The sequence below is a fragment of the Marmota flaviventris genome, chromosome 2 (assembly GCF_047511675.1).
Source record: "Marmota flaviventris isolate mMarFla1 chromosome 2, mMarFla1.hap1, whole genome shotgun sequence".
In the NCBI taxonomy this organism is placed as follows: Eukaryota; Metazoa; Chordata; class Mammalia; order Rodentia; family Sciuridae; genus Marmota; species Marmota flaviventris.
In genome coordinates this window covers 20,783,160-20,797,468 of record NC_092499.1, presented here as the reverse complement: position 1 = coordinate 20,797,468, position 14,309 = coordinate 20,783,160, and positions in this window count along the sequence as shown.

Here is a 14,309-nt window from a genome sequence, read left to right as displayed (position 1 = left end):
TCATGTATTTTTCAGTAACAACTCTGCCTCATTCTCTAAATCTTAAACAATAACACTGAGAGCAGCTGGTTGGTTTCTTAAGCTCATGATGCCAAGAAAAGGCATGGAGAAAAGTAACTCATGAAATTGAAATCCAAATGTAGTCCAGCCTATATTTTGTACTAAAAAACAAAACAAAAGCCAATGATAAATATTTCATCCCCCTGTACTGATATGTATTTTTAAAATATGAGCTAGTGTTACTTCATAAGTTTGTTTTGTACAAACCTTATATTATATTTCAAAGTTTTTTCTCAAGGCTAAAAATTTTGGTTATGAACTTGAAGAAATCATTAAACTTTCTGTTGATGAGTCAAGTGAACTGTGATGGCTCATTCTGTGTTCACACTCAAAATGTGATGGCATCTGGGGTAGAATCCAATGGTATGTTCAGATAGGTATTAAATGGCAGGCTGGGGATATAGCTCAGTTGATAGAGTGCTTGTCTCGCATACACAAGGCCTTGAGTTCCATCCCTGGCACCACACACACACACACACACACACACACACACACACACAAATAGCTATTTTGTGGAGCCAGACAGAATGGCTATTATAGAATCATCTGGGTTTTTTTGAATCTGTTTAATGATTGTCCTGATAGAAGAAAAATATTAAGACTGCTTTTTTTTTCTTTTTGTCATCTATAATTGGATTTTGTGTAGTAAATTCTAATGTGCGATAATTGATTTCACATTAAAGTAACATCACAAGCAATGGCTAGACAATTTAAGACTGCAGTGAAGAACTCTTGCCTACCATGTAGTGTTAGCTGGTCAATATGATCTTGCTTAAAATTAATAAGAGACTATACTAGGAAACTAATCCCTTTTTTAGGTATTTAACCTTGTAAGATAGAAAATCACCTGGATTTTACTTACTTTTTTTCTTATAGTTTCAGTGCTAAATGTATTTCACACATTTACTTTAAAATATCCCATGTAAATTATGTTGATTATATACTCAAGCATACTACTTATTGCATATATATTTTCCATTTTGATTTAGTACAATATTGTTTCTGTCTGTTCAGGCTAATGTAATAAAAAATTCTACAGACTAGGTTGTATAAATGACAAATATTTATTTTTCATGTCACAATTCTGGAGACCTGGAAGTCCAAGCTCACATACTGTTTTATTTGGTGTCTGGTCAGATTGTACTTCCTGGTTCACTTATGTCTGTCTTCTCCCTGTGTACTCACATGGTAGCAGGAATGAGGAATGTCTCTGAGACCTCTTTTATAAGGACTATAATAGCATTCATTCTGCCTTCATTACCTGATTGCCCATTGCCTTCCTAATTTTTATCTAATATCATGGATTCAAATTGCAACATAGAACTTAGAAAGGACATAAAAAATCAATACATAACACAAACTTTGATTGGAAGAAATGCTTCCTATATAAACTGACTCATAATGCGTGTTCATTGGAGAAGAGTAGAGACCAGTGTTATCACAGAAAATGTTTACTGTTCTAATTCATAAAAGTATTGCTGTTAACTTTAGACATTGTCTTTTAGATAATTTACTTCAACAAATTTCACAAATTGATGTAATGCTATTTTGTTCATATGTCTTTCACTATGAATATATTTCAATGGAAATAAATCATCATGAACATTTCATTTTCCAGTGAATAATATAATGAAATGGAGAAGTTATGCTTTGGAGCTCAGAAGAACTGATGGATTCTAGATTTTGGTGCTGACTTATCTGTCCTAAAATTTAAATTTTCTCCTATAAATTTATTTCAGAAACTGGAATAAATATTACTGAAATTGATGCTCCATTCTTGACAAATTTCTATTTTAGAAATATACAAAAGGATATAGGACTTCAGAAATTAATATTCCTTTCTTTCCAAATTTTAAGAATAATTTAACATCTAATTTATAGTCCAAAAGCCACATTTATTTGAGATCAATCATAAGTGTACAACCTTCCGTTCATAATTTGTAGCGCAATGATGAATTACCTGTAATATACTTACAAACTTCAAGTTCCTTCTTATGACACAATGATTATCATAAAAAAAATGCAAAATCAAACCAAACTATTATGGGGATAGGAAGAATAATGGTCTCTCACACATCTGCCTCCCTCACCTGTGGACATTTTGTGTTTCACAGCAAATAAGAATTAAGATAGCATGCACAAATGTTTTATAATCAAAAGACATTGAAATAAGAAGACTATCTGAATAAGCACAAGTGATCACGGGATTCTTAAATGTGGAGAGGGTCAAAAGAGTCAGTATAGGATGGTGCCATGAGATAAGTTTGGCAACTGTTGGCTTTGAATCCATGAGCCAAGAAATGTGCACAGGCCTCCAGATGTTGGATAAAGCAAGGACAAGGATTTACCCCTAGTGCCTTCCCAAAGAATCCATCCCTGAGAGCAACTAGATTGTGGCCCTGTGAGATCCATACACATGTCTAATCTCCAGAATCATAAGAAAACAAGCTTGTGCTGTTTTAAGTTAAAAAGTTTATGATGAATTTATTAGAAAACTAATATAGTCATTAACAGGATATTATAATAACTTACTCAGCAGCTTTTTGATAAATAATTTGCTATATGCTTAATCACAAAGTAAATTTTTTTCAATTACTTTTGCCAGGTCATAATAATCTTTTAAAATTATAATAACTTTCTCATTATAAAATAATGCTCATGTAATAGAATGATAATCATAAGACTTTAAAAATCATTGAAAATATAAACACAAACATAAAAGAAGTATAAAATAATATACACTATCACTTTAAGTATATCCAATGGGAGTGCAGATAGACAAGACCTGATTGGATATAGGACTGGGCTTTAAGTTTTTGTTTTCGGGAGAATTTGTGAAGTTTGAAATTACTACCAGCCAAAAAATGAAGCACCAGAGTTTTGTTATCACGTTGTCCAGATGTGGGGCAGAAAGGAAAGAAGCAAAGGTAAGGCATAAAGCTCACAACAGTCAAACATCAAAAATGGAGTCACACTGGATATTGTAGTGCTGGTCTATAATTCCAGGAAGTCATGAAGCTGAGGCAGGAGATCTGTAAGTTTGAGGCCAGTCTGGGAAACTTTAGACCCTGTCTCAAAATAAAAATATAAAATGGACCATAACGCCATGATAAAACACCCTTGGGTCCAGTCCTCAGTATTAAAAAAAAAAAAAAAAATTCAGCCAGACTCTTCATTCTTCATCTTATGAAGAATATGCTTCTATCTTCCCCAGGGGCTGGTTCTCTGAGATGTTCTCAAACTGCCTTTACTACTACCTCCCAGCACCTAATCTGTTAAGCTCACAATGGCCTGCAGATGTTTTGAACTATTCAGACAAACTTTCAGCACCTTCCATAGTGCTTAGTAAATTTTTGTTGATTGATGGGACATACATTTTTTTTTCTAATAAAGTTTATAGTTGTTTAGTCTTTTACTCATCCTTCTCTCAAACAAATTAAAGCTCTTATATAATCTAACTACTTATCAAAGTTACATGTTATGGTTTAGATCTGAGGTGAACACAAAAGCTCATGTGTGAGAAAGGGCAAGAAAGTGTAGAGGTGAAATGATTGGGTTATGACAGCCTTAATCTAATCAGTGGATTAATTCACTAATAGGGATTAACTGGGTGGTAAGTGTAGGAAGGAAGGGTGTAACAGGAGGAGGTCTTTGGGGTGAGTCTTCAAGGTATGTTTTGTCCCTGGTGAGGGAGAGCTCTCTAGGCTTCCTAATTGTCATGTCCTGAGTTGCTTTTCTCCTCCTTCAAAATGTTCTGCCTTACCTCAGGCCTAAAGTAACTGAGTTGGACATCTATGAACTGAGACCTCTGGAACTATGAGCCCCAAAGTAAAGTAAAATTGCTCTTCTCAGATTTTCAGTCATAGTGGGGAAAAGCTAACTAAAACATTAGGTCTACCATTTATTAGTGGAGTCTGAAAACTGAATTTCAAAATTTTATTAAATAAGAATTGGAGATCCTTCTAGTACACTTCAATGTTTAATTGAAAGATATAACCTGTTTATTTTTTGCTCTGCTTTCCTTAAGATTCAGTTATTTTTTTGCTTCAGTAGCTCTCTATTAGCTGTTCAGCAACATTTATCCAGATAGAAAAAAAAATCTCTTAATATGTATACATAATGAAAAAAAATTATTCTTTCTTTAGTATACTCTTTTGGGACAACAATTTTCCATAAACACTTTGAAAAGATGTCCTTTATCTTCTTTGTATTATTCCTGGGGAGAAAAGAGCTTGTCTAATTATTGCTCAGTTATGTTTGATCTTTTCGCTCTGATGTTTCATTAAGAGAAGAATCAGTATAGACTTGTTTGTTTATTGGCTATTAGTTCAGATGCACTTTCAGTGAGCTGTTGTTGCTAGCTGTAAAGGTCAATTTTGTTGTCTTTGGTCTATCATCATACTACTCCCTTCAGATTTTCAGTTTCTGCAACTGTAGTTCTAAGTAAAGACCTAGCCTGTATTTTGCAGGTTTGGGCTACTTTATTGATGTTACTGGAGTAGAGTAGGTTCCACCTATGAGATGTAAGCACTGTAATGCAGGCCTTGGCTAGGGAGCTTGTCTTTCTCTTCTTGCCTCCCTGGTAAACAATTTTACATAGACTGTGGATCCAGAGAGAGGGAACAGTTTTCAGCCTTTTCCCCATCCCAAATGTCATGCAGTGAGCATGGCTTTAGTCAATTTCTTCATTTTCATGGGGTGTTTCCCATTTCTGACTCCATCTCACTTTAATTCATGTCCTGCTCTGCATAGTGCCACACCTAGTTTTCTCTGGGTCTACAAATTAACCCTGTCCACCATCTTTGTGTTGCTTTTCCACTTAGATATAGTGTGGAACTCAATACATTTGATTCAAAAATACATACTTTCAGTGAACATTTTTAAAAGTATAACAGACATAGAAGATCACACATGAATCAAGCTGATAAATCATCATAAATTGAAAACACCCACATGACTACAAACCAGATGAAAAATAGGATATTACCTTTAAACTTTGTGCCCTTACCTAGCTACCAACCACACCTTCCTCCCCAGAGAGATCTTAACTTAATCTGATATAGGTAATAAACAGAGGTGTGGCTTCTCAATTCTCTCTTTTAACATTTTATCTATCAATGGTATCAGTTTTCAGTGGAGGTGGATGGGAAGTTGAGGTTCAAAGGAAGAACAATGATGATAACCTCTCTAGGAATTAGAGGACCATTTCTTAGATAATGCTTGCCTTTGGGGCCCTCTACTGGAGGGTCCTTGACCAAGTCCCTGCCCTATGGCTGTGAGCTTTCACTGATCTCAGAGTCATAGTACCCTGAAACCAGCCTTTGATAATCATAGTCAGTACAATTACTGTTTTTTGTGCTTATATGGACTGAAAATACCAGGTTTAATGGTGCTTACATGAAGGTGAATAATAATGACATAACTGATTACTAAGTGCCCACATGTGCTTTTAAGTCCTACCATAAAAGTCCTTTGGCCTCATTCTCAGAGATAACATAGGGCTAGGGAGATGGATTAGTCTTATGTGTGTTTCTCAGAAAAGTCCTGTCAGTCCAAACTGATACCATTACTGTCTTCCAGATTAGTGTTAAAATAAGTGACTTGGGATACTGCACATGTGTCTGTGTGTTTTCCAAATGAAATCTAAAACTGGTAAAAATCATTTTGGTTTGACTTTTTTTTTTCTTTCTTCTAGGTAAATCCTTAATGGGGCTCATGAGAAGTGTCAGGTAAACTTGGCCTAAGTTCCAGGGAAACTCACTCTCCCTCCCAAAGGATATAAAGGAAAGATTTATGACTCCAGGTGAAAAGCATAAGAAAGCTGGTGACTATAGATGACTTTAGCTTTGGGTTTCTGGTTCACTGGGAGTCTAAAATGGAACTTTGTGATTTCAGGAGATGCCTCTATGTATATGGGAAGGAAAGCCTTGCAGAATCTGTACAGATATGGCCGTCAGTCTGTGCCTGTTTATTCACATATACTCTGTCTCCGAAGACCCACAGAGTCAATATATAGAGAGCAGTGCATTTTCATCTTGAGCTTATGTGTTGTCAGAGATATTTTATTAATAGTTTGAAATTCCCCATTTCCTCAATTAAAACAAATCTTGATAACATTTTGCTTTACTCACTAGTGGGACTGAAATACTATCCCCAAAGTAGACTTGGTCCACGTTCCAATGTGCTCTCCAGTATTCTGAACAGGAAATCAAGTCATGTCTGTCTGTACAGCCCTCACCATGAATATAATTCATTAAGGAATTAGAGCTGTGAGTTTTTGGAGTATTTTTTCTCTGCTATTGGAATTTTTAATATGAAAGGCTAAATCAGTGTGTCTGTTTGTGATTTAAAAGCCCTCAAATTGAAGACTTTTGCAGGTGCATGTTGGCATGTGGGTGGGATCTAGACCTTAGACTAGCTCGCATTTCAGCACCAGAGTAGAAAATGGGCATGGAATGAATCCTCTCTTGCCCCATTAACCACTGGCCTCATAGGCAACATCTGGAGTTCTCATAGGTATTTTATAACTAATATAGCAGTAGTCACTCCACCACTGGCTGTAGTACTTCTGGGCTAAGAACCACAATACAGTCACTGAAAGAACAGCCTTCTCATTGAATAAAATGGCCCAAGTATGTTTCTCTTCCAATTTTTAAGGAATTAAGAAAAAAACTGTAGATCTTTCCTCTGCCTTCTGTTTCTAATTTAGTGCATTAGAGTGCTTGATTGTCTCCTGTCATGCGATGAAATAAAAATGAGCAATACTTGCAAGGAACATCCTCCTTCAGTGGACCTCTCATACTGCTTGTCCTGCTGTGCTTCTGTCCATGGTGTCAAAGGTCTCCTGAACTTAGGCACATGTACAAACTTGAAAAGTGGCCAAGAGATGGATTTTTGTGCTCCACCACAGTGAAGGCAATTGACATATTATGAAGCTGAGTTTAAGATAGTATTGATAGTTTTACAGGTTTTTAAAATTCATTTCTTTAAAAGAACAAGGGCCCCTTTCTTCATTTCTTCATTCAGATTAATTAATATGAGAGAGATAAAACACCTGAAGAAAATGGAGTAAAAGCTGACATCCACAGGGGTCGAAAATTGAGGAGAAAGCAGCTCCCGAATGCTTGGGTAATTTCCTCTTGCTGAAGAAATACTTTCTTGTATTTAATGGGAGAAATTAGATGGTGTTTTTCTCAGTCCCCTTATAGCATGACAACATAAATACTACTGAGAGCCTCATCATTACCATGATGTTAGAGTTAATGTATAAGAAATGCTTCAATAAGCAGTTTCGATCTTCCACAGAAACCCCATGACTCTGAACCTAGAGCAGATGATACATGGGAGAAGAGTCTAGGAACTCAGACTGCACTGCAATCAAGTAATGTTTAGTAAATAAAGCTTGCTGTTCTCTTACTTGGAAAAGCCTTCATTTCTTTGAGGATTTTAAATATTTCAGTCAAAATGTTAGACTTTGAACATATGAAAGTAAGCAGGAAGCCTGTTGTCATTAGCCTCATGGAGTTCATGGTCTAATAAAGGGTATGGACCAAGAGACATTAGGGTGGCTTAATGAATTAAGTCATGAGGGGAGTCTAAAAGAGTAAAAAATAGAAGTGAGAATGGTCAGGACAGGCTTCTCTAAGAGGTGATGTGAATACAGATACTGGGAAAATGAGATGTTGGTTTTCCAAAAAAGAAGGAGTGGGACATTTCAAGGTAGATCGGTGTGTGAAGTCCCTGGGGGCACAAATGGCAATCAGAAAATAAATTAGACAGGAGGTGGAACTGGACAAGAAGGCAGGGGGCAAATGTTCTTTTCTTCTGTCTAGTAAGACTTTGAAACATAAAGGTACTTGACATAAAGGGTCCATTGAATTTAGCATGTGCCCAGGGATTCTGAAGACTTTGAAGTCTGAATAACTTTTACCTCCCTACAAAGTGAAAGGATAACAGTTTCGTTATTACAAAGAGACTCATGTAATAAGCACATTCTAATAGTTCTTTATATTTGAATAGAGTTTTTGAATTGGCAATTTTTTTTTCACAAAGGTTCATCTGTTCTTCGAAATGTTCGTAAGTTGGGTGCATTCAGATTTATGGTTAATTTCTCAAAAGAGATTAATATAGTACTTGAATCCACATAAAAATGCTGCCAAATAATTGAGATTTAAGGATAGGCAACTTTTATTTTTAAAAGATCCCACAAGATAGCTGTTCACCTGATTTTGAAACCCTCTAATAATCTAGGTATGGAAAAAAAATCTTTTTTTTCCCTTGGTAGTTTGCAAACCTATGCATGGAGTAGAATTATATGAAGTTTAGAATGGGTAAAACTAATAGTGGATATCTCTGGTGGAGATTGATTGATTGCAAATGGAAATGCATACTATTCTGGAATGATGAAATTTTCTGTGTTCATATATAGAATGGTAAATAACTTTTAAAAATCACAGTTGTCTCCCCAAGAAATTTTGATACATGATGGAGTTTGAAAATCACAGCTACAAATAGAATGCTTTAGTCAAGCAGGTGATTTAGCATCACAGAAACAAAGACAAAAAGCAAATCAAACAACAAATCTCTAGTCATAATTGTTATAGTTCCAGTCTCTTATAATATAGACTTACCAAGCATGAGGCCAGGCTCAGGAAACCATGTTTCTCACAGGCATTCTAGTGACTGTGATGCTGAAAACTTTTACAGCTGAGATTATCCCCCCAAATAAAATTTTAAGCCCTAAGAAATATTTGATGTCTTGCTGATATTGAATGCATGGGAAATAAGCATATGATATTTAGAAATGAATATTTGTACTTCCTTTGATAAAAATATGTGGGTTTATCTGAATATTAATTTATTTACATTTATCATGTTTGAAATTGTGTAAAGAGAAAGTGAGCTCACAGAGTAGTTGAGAATTTGGAGGTGCCTTAATACACATGATAATTGCCAAGAATGAAGAATAATATATCTCAAACATTCCCTGGAAGTATATTAATATTAGGACTATAATTATCCCTTTAAGAGGTTTTATAATATAATTTATTTTTGTATACCTGATCAGTGCATTTTTATTTTTTCCTTACCAACTAACCTTTTAAAAAAATCATTCCCAGTAGTCAACAGCAATATATCCCTCAGCTATTCCAGATATTTAAAAGTGATAGAGAATTTACTCATTAGACTAGAATTACCTATAAATCAAGAGAACATAGTCCAATGTTGCAAATCCATATTTGGGTGAGAAGTTTTTCAGACTGTACATCTTTGGGTACATCTCTTCCTGGTTCAATTGTCCATGTTTTCTCAATGACTTTTCATTTCAAAAGTTTCCTAACATGAATCCTTCGTTAACTATTCCTTTTAAAGCCAACAGAAGTTCAAGTGTTCAATTCTGAAAAACGAAAATAGAAAGAAAAGAAAGAGATCATACAAGACGTTTAAACAGCTTCTGAATGAAGACTGCAAAACAAATTTGTTCCTTCAGTGTAAACCTTGTGGTGCTTCATCTATAGGCTTTTGTGGTCTCTGCTTTTCTGAAATAGCAGGAAATGTTTTAACAATTAGAGTGAGCAAATTGTAAAGGGAAATATGGTAGTGTGTTACCAGCCGAGTCCTTAAATAAAACATTCCTTTCTTAATGTAGTCCTGATGCTGCTCCGTCTTCTATTAGTTGGGGCCACTGCATTGCCATAGGCAAGCATCAAATATACAGTAGTTTGATAATGGTAATATGTAGAGCACTAGAACAAAACACAATTATGATAGGCAGAAAGAGACACAAACTGCATCTACCTTTAGGCATCTTTTTGGCTTCCCACAAACAAATTAAACCACAGTCTAATTTTAGTGATGTGTGTTTGTCTACTTTGCATTCTTTAAAAAGTTCTAACTTTTCTAAAATAAGATGTCAATTTTTTTTTTTTAACCGTACCAAAGTTGGAAAAAGAAATATTGGTACATAAGTTATAATTACTTATTTATATTAATGGACAGGTCAAGAGTATGTATTCAAAATTTAAAATGCTCAATTAATAGAAAGGAGATTTAGTAGAATATATATATATGATTATATACCCATATATACTACTTTAAATTTTCTGATAAAAAAGAAATATTTTAAATGAAAGTTTTCCTATTTTAATGTTAAAATGAATTAACTTTTCAAAGCATCATCTTTTCCAAAACCTTACAAATTTGTTTTAAATGTATATCCTACAAAATCAGATATATGACAGATGGATGAGACAATAAATTGAATCCAAAGTTTCAGCTGATGTAGATTTACCAAAATATTAGACGCGTTTAAGAAAAAGAATGTAATCCTTATTTAAAATTAATTTTATGTGATGGTCTCAGATATTATTTTTTAAAAGTACTCTCATTCTTGTCTAAATTTAATGTGTTTTTCCACTAACAATTAAGTTCACAAATAATATAGGATTGGATTCCTGTCGAATCAATTTTGTAATCATTAGGAAAAGATAAAATCCAAATCCTTGAGTACAAGAGAATATATAGAAAGATTCAAAGTTAGTAGTAAACTTGAAATCAGGGAGGCCCTATGTTTAAAAGTATATCCCATGACAGAGTGTTTGTGAACAATGTGGGCCTCAGAGTTTGACTTCATCAGTTCAGGTGGTTCTCCATCACCTTACTAACTCTGACCTCTAGCAAATGTTTAACCTAATTAAGGCTCAATTTTATAATTTAAAAAGCTGTAATAATAATGCCATCTCTAGTAATGAGCTGCAGGAGATTTTCTAATGCATTCCACACAATGTTCACTTTCCTGTCTTAGCTAACAATGTTCAATTGCTTCAGAGCAAATAGTTAATTAAGTATTTTGTGTTATCTAGTCTCTACCTCACTCCATTCTGGTATTCATTTTAAATTCTTCCTAATTCAGAAGAATTTTGAAAGAAAGGAAAGAAAATTCAATTGTAACCCATTGGCCCCTCCTACTTAGTACAAGACTCAGGAAAGAGTTAAAAATAAATAGACTAGACCTCTGAATCCTGGGGAATTTGGTGATATTTTTGTTGTCATCCATTTGAGTTTCTCAAATTATCCCTAGGTGCTCACTGCTTTGTAAAATGTGGTGCAGAGTATGCTCTATGAATTGTTTCTCAACATTCATGTAGACTTATTTGCTAAAACTGTGGATATCCTACTTGGATATAGTTCTTTGAACCCTTTTTTGAATAATAGCCTTGCACTCCATAATAACATTTTGGTGCTTGATGGTCCGCATGTATGATGATATTTACCACATAGCCAAGGTACATAATAGGCTATACCATCCATGTTAGTGTAAGTGCACTGTGTATTTCCAATAACAATGAAATCAACCAATGATGCACTGCTCAGAATGTTAATTAATAATTTTAATAAAATTTATATTCCAATTCTTTTGTTTCTCAAAGGTATTACTCTTGCTAGGTTGTTTTTCTCTATAATATCTTTTATTAGTAGTAGCATGAATTAAGTGCTTAGAATTACATTTTATTAATAGTTATGTTTTTCACTATTTCATAATTTTCACCTTATAGCCATTTGAATTTATACTATTTATCCCTGTTGTAGGCATATATTTCACATTAAATAAATGTTTGGTACTAATAGTAGATATGTATCTATATGTATAGAATTATAATTCTATATTTCAGGCTATGCTTTAAGTTTACAGCACATGTGAAATACAATATTCAAAATGCTAATAAATTCTAAAGATGTCAGTGTGAAGAATTGCTGGACATAGAAATGTCCTGATTTGGAGGTGGATCTGCTTACTTCTTCAATGTATCTGGAAAGAGAAGCATTTTGGGCCATTTAGCTGAGACAAATCGCCATGTTCATTAGAAAACAGTCACTTAATTCAGAATTAGGGGTACCTTTAAAACAATGCTAGGATGGAGGAAAAAAAAACAAAAAATAAAGAGTGCATGAGAAGTTTAAGAAATCTGACTCAGAGATCTGAACTTATTCTACATGTGGAATCCATCAAGCCAACTTTAGTGGCACTTTCAAACTTCCCTTTTCTGTAACTGTTCCTCATTAAACTCAGAAGGATTGAGGATAACTTTTTTTCAGTAATTTATGACATTTGTGTCTATTTGCAACAGTTGTAAAAATACAGCATAACCAGGAAACATCATAAAACACTCATAAACCCTTCGAAAGGCAGCCAAAGAACTAGACTTTCCACAGCAGTTAATGATACAAATGTGAGCGAATTATCCCTCAGCTGAGGCTGTGTGAAATCTGTGAACTATGTAATGCATTTTAACAAATACTTAAGGCATAAAAAATAAAAACAGAAATCAGCTTTATATATAAAATAAAACTTATATGATAGAAAATTTCCAATAATTCTGTCAACATCAAGTATAGATTTTTATGAGAAAAGATCTACATTAATGTGAAATATCTATTCTTTTCACAATTTTTTTAAATTAGATTTTCTCCTGGAGGTTATAATTTACTTACTTCTATAATAAACCAATGAGTTCAGTTTATTATAGGTGGAAAGTGAGTTGTTTCCCTCACAGAAAAATGCATATTAATATTCTATGATGTACAATTTCATAAGAAAACGTACAGGAAATGTACATTTATAAAATTGCTGATACATATGTGTATGCATACATCACTTCAGTTTAATTTTATTGTGAATGACACACATTTTACAGCTTTTTAAAGAATATTTGAAAGAGTTTGGTGCCTTAAAAGTTCACATTTTATAGTTCCTTCCACTACTCCATACGAGAATAATTCTAAAGTAATTTTGGCCAAAAAAAAATATTTGCTACCCAATTGATAGTACTAGCTGAATTCAATTTATTTTCTATTTTCTAGGTTCCTGGTATGTCTTTGTATTTATTGGAAACAGTGAGACCTTTTCTCCCCACACAATACAAGAAATGCCTGAGAGTTGGATTACAGTCATCAGACTGATCTTTTCCCCAGAAACTAAGCTGTTGAGAAGATTAAGAAGGGATGGAATTTTCATACTTTTGCTACTAGTTTGAATCATTTCTGTACTGAAAAAAAAATCAGGTAACATGCTAGGTTTAATTGGCAAATCAATGCCCATTATTTCTTCCGGCTGGTTTTCCTGGGGCTACCGCACACAAAATCTCTCTCTAGTTCCAACTTGAAAAAATGCTGGGAATAATAACTTGGAAGAGTTCCTAGTCAAATTACATTTATTCTGGAAGATTTCTTTCCCAATGAATTAAAAAATAGTAAATGGGAGAGAAACATAAACATATTGGTTTTTTATGACAACCTAGTACCAGAAAACAGTGAAATAGTAATACTAGTATGATCAGTTTCCTAATGATAGCATACAATAGGAGAAATAGGCTCATTAAAGACAGAAGACCTTGTGCAGAGTTTTGGAAAACAAAATAAATTTGGTCAATCCACAGTCTCCCTAGTTCCCCACACCCAAAAAAAACCCTTATTTTTAGCACTAACCTCGGTGAAAGCTTTAAGGATTAAATCACAGGGAGACAAACGGTGGGCATTTTAAAATATGAGAACTACATCGAGAGCAAAGTAATGGATGCTGAAATTTTTCAACATTAATAAAGTAGAAGAAAAGGAAAAGCATTAGACAAAGAAGATAATAATGTCATTTTCCCTTATTACTCTTAACTGAAAGTTGTGAATCTAGGAAATAATATAATTCCATGATTTTTTCATAGCAAATATTTACATTCACAGGTACATTAGATGAAAGCATACATATATGTATCAGTGGATAAAATGAAAATATTTAAGTGGGTTGAGTCAAAAATTTTATTGAGAAAACAAGATTTTGATAAATAGCCAAAAATAATTGAAAATCAGAATGGACACACTCCAAATCTTGATTTCTTTGTCCAGGCACCAGCAGTATAGAGTATTGACATTATGGTATGTAAACACATTCACGACACTTACATCATTTTGTCACATGCTGTTAATCACCTAGCATGCTGTGAGATCTACTAACCTGCTATAAAAGGCACACATTTTTGTATTTGGAAATGTTTCAACTTATTGCCTTCCTTTCTAAAAATGACCTGAAATTGATGTTTTCAAGACATGGCTTGAGGTTCACAACACTTGTCACAGAGGGGCAACGTCATCATGTATATTCTTCTTAACATCCATTTCAGAAATTCTGCTTGCATACCTCTAAACTGGTTGCAAACTAAAACCCTTATTACAAGGAATTGAGAAAGTTCCTCACCCTG